Genomic DNA, 3,959 nt, shown 5'->3' on the forward strand with positions numbered 1-3,959 from the left:
GGAAATGGTCAAATGACTACAAATTTGCCAAGATGGCGCGGTTCAATAGGGCTTCATTGTTGATAGCGGTCAGTGAATGGAGTGGCTGTATCCAGTTCTATTAATACATCCATGGTTTATACACTTCTGTGTGTGAGTGAGGAACGGACCCTTGAATGATAGCTCATACCTCGGACTTTGATGAGGACTTGGAAGTCAGTAACAGGATCAATCAATCAATCAATACTTTATTTATATAGCACATTTCCTGCAAATTGCAACGCAATGTTCTTACCAGAAACACGACATGAAACAATAACAGACAGATCAAAACAACAACAGACAATACAGCCAGGTGTTTAAAAGGCGAGATTAAATAGATACGTTTTGAGGTCTCGCTTGAACGTCTCCAGGGTCTCAGTCAATCTGAGGCTCTCTGGGGGCATAGTGGCAGAAGGCTGCCTCTCCATGCCTCTTCGTCCTGGCTGCTGGGACTGTGAGAAGTTCGGCACCAGAGGACTTCAGGGATCTTGCTGGTATATATCTAACAAGCATGTCAGACATATATTTTGGAGCACGGTTGTGGAGTGATTTATAAACCAGTAGAAGAATCTTGAAGTCTATTCTGAAGCTGACGGGTAGCCAATGCAGAGCCTTCAGGACGGGTGTGATGGGAGCCCTCCGTCTGGATTTTGTAAGCACTCGTGCCGCGGCGTTTTGTATAATTTGCCGACGATTGATGGTTTTCTTTGGTAGGCCACAAAAGAGGGCATTGCAATAGTCCAGTCTGCTGGTTATAAATGCAAGTCTTTCAGTGTTGGCCTTTGAAAGGAAGGATTGCACTTTTGCTATATTTCTTAAATGATAGAAAGATACGCTAGTTATGTTATTGACATGAGATTCAAAGTTGAGATCAGAGTCGACTATGGCACCTAGATTTCTAACCTGGTGTTTGGTGTTTAGTGCCAGTGTATTTAAATGTGTAGATAATCTCCCTCTTTCTGTTTTATCACCAATGACCATTATCTCAGTTTTACCTTGATTGAGCTGGAGAAAGTTGTGTGTCATCCATGGATTTATATCAGCGATACAGTTTACCAGGCAGTCAACCGACCTGTAGCTATTGGGAGCTACTGAAATATAGAGCTGGGTGTCGTCAGAATAACTATGGTAATTGACACCATGCCTCCTTATGACAGACCCGAGGGGCAGCATGTAAAGGCTGAAGAGCAGAAGTCCCAAGATGGATCCCTGAGGAACTCCACAGGTCGTCTCAATGTTTTTTGAGCTATGCTCGCCAAGGGCTACAAAAAACTCCCGGCCAGTTAGATAGGTCCTAAACCAATTGAGGACTGGACCGGAGAGACCGACCCAGGTTCTTAGTCTCTCGATTAGGATGTCATGGTCGACAGTGTCGAAAGCGGCACTCAGGTCTAGGAGAGTGAGGACAGAGAGGTTTTTGGAGTCAGTACTGATGTTAAGGTCATTGATGACCTTGACCAGTGCAGTCTCTGTGCTGTGATGGGAACGGAAACCGGACTGGAAGATGTCTAGGCAGGAGTTTGACACTAGAAATTCGTTTAACTGTGTGAACACAATTTTCTCCAGGAGTTTGCTTAAAAAGGGAGGTTTGAGATGGGCCTAAAATTGCTGAGAATGAAGGGGTCTAGATTACTTTTCTTCAGGATGGGTCTCACCAGGGCAGTTTTAAATGCCGATGGGAAATTGCCTGTAAGTAAGGAGTGATTTATAATGGATAGGATGTCCTCAGATACAGAGGTAAAAGTTGCTTTAAAAAACGAAGTTGGAATAGGGTCGAGAGCGCATGTAGATTAATTTAGCTGTAACATTGCTTTGTTCAATGTTTCAAAATCAACCAGTGTAAACAGGCTCATAATCATAGTCTGATTACACGGTGGAGGAGGTCCAGTAGGTAATACACTATGTTTTACCTGAGTAACGCTCATTCTAATATCTGAGATCTTATCCATAAAGTGTGCTGCAAATGTCTCACATCTGAGGCAGAGGAAAGGTCGTCGAGATTTATCAGGCTATCGATCGTTTTGAAAAGAACCCTAGGTTTGCTTTGATTAGTAGATATTAGTTTTGAGAAATGATTTTTCCTAGCCTCTCTCATTGCCTTGCTAAAAGCAGAGAGATGTTCTTTGAGGATATTTCGGTGGACTTGTAGCTGTTTTTCTCCACCTATGCTCCACCTTTCTGCAAGTTCTCTTGAGTTGGTTGATTGTCTCATTTCTCCATGGTGCCTTTTGTTTAATTGTTACCTTTTTCTGTATCGTGGGTGCGATAGAGTCCAAAGCCATCCTTACTTTGGTGTTAAAAGCAGTTACTAGATCTCCATCCTGTGAGGTAAGTTATATTATTGTTATTCATTAAGGTTTTAAAATTCTCTGCCACGACGAGGCGTTCAGTGTTGATTTTTACCTTTGGTGTCTCTATACTGAAAAGGATACATAGGTGGTCAGAGAGGGTGAGGTCAATGATAGAAGATATAGTTGTTTTAAGGCCCTTTGTGATCACTAGATCGAGGGTGTGACCGTGACAATGGATGGCCTCGGTGACATGCTGAGTAAAGTCCATGGATTCCAGGAGGTTGACAAAGTCCATAGCCCTAGAGTTAGCTTCATTATCCACATGCAAGTTAAAATCACCAACAATGATAATTTTATCATAGTTAGTATGGATGATGGACAAGAATTCAGAGAAATCTGTTTGGAAGGTAGGGTGTGGCTTGGGTGGCCTATACACTGTTATAGCCAGAACTGGAGGGTGACATTTCATAATTATAGCATGGTATTCAAAATAGTTGAATGCATCAAAGGATATACTCCTGCAGTTTAGAGTATTAGAGGCTATAGTGGCTGTTCCTCCTTCTGTTTTACCTTCTCTAATCGATTGAAAGAAGCCATACTCTGGAGGAGAGGCTTCTATTAGGGCTGCTGACCCATTGGTGTCTAGCCAGGTTTCAGTTAAAAATAGACAGTCTAGTTTCTTATCAAGTATAAGCTCATTGACATGAAATGTTTTGCTAGATGGTGACCTAATATTCAGAACTGCCATTGACAAGACATCAGGGTGAGGGGACCTATTCGGGGGGATAATCAATGGAATAGAAATAACACTGATCGGGTTTGAACCACCCAGTGGTCTCCTTGTGGTGGTGCAGGTCCGATAGGATATAATAGTCTGGATGGGGTGTTCACGGTGTCTAGGAGACTGGATTGGACTCACCCACCATCACGCCCTGCAGGACATCAGAGCCAGGTCCATATTTACTGACAGCAGATGGGCGCCTGACCTTCTGGGATGTAGGCTGTCCCTGGAAAAAAGGTCCCAGCGGTTCCAGAAAGTAGTGAAGTTGTCAATAAAAGGAACCCTCAGCTGGCAGCAGTAGCCTTTTAGCCAGATGTGTAGCTGGCGGATCCTGCTGTATTTGGCGTCACCGTATTGTGGAGTGGAGAAGGGGCCGGAGATGATGCAGGTCTTTCCCATCACAAGAACAGTGTCAATCAGGGCTTTGAAGTCCTCCTTCAGGCGTTCAGACTGTTTTAGCCTGATGTCATTTGACCCGACATAGATGATGATGGATGGAACCAGGGGATTTTCATCAATAAGCGATGGGATAACAGAGGTGATGTCAGAGACCTTGGCCCCTGGGAAGCAGTGGGTCTCAGCCTTAGGAACTGCCACATGGCGCAACATAGATGAGCCTAATATGAGCGCAGATGCAGGGGGCTTGTCATGCACGGGGGGCACTGGAGACTGCCACCGGCGACGGGGGAGATGGGACGCCTGGCGTAGATCTTCTGGTGGATGATGGTTTCTCAGATAGGCCGTGTCGGGGGATCGCTCAGGGGGCCGAGTGGCTGGGAGCTCTGTGGGACGGGGGGTGAAGATGACGGAGCGTGGAAACCGACAGCCAGGTGGAGGATCAGGCTGACTGGCCTGGACGGAGCCTG

Source organism: Borostomias antarcticus (assembly GCF_949987555.1).
Source record: "Borostomias antarcticus genome assembly, chromosome: 12".
NCBI classification, from domain to species: Eukaryota; Metazoa; Chordata; class Actinopteri; order Stomiiformes; family Stomiidae; genus Borostomias; species Borostomias antarcticus.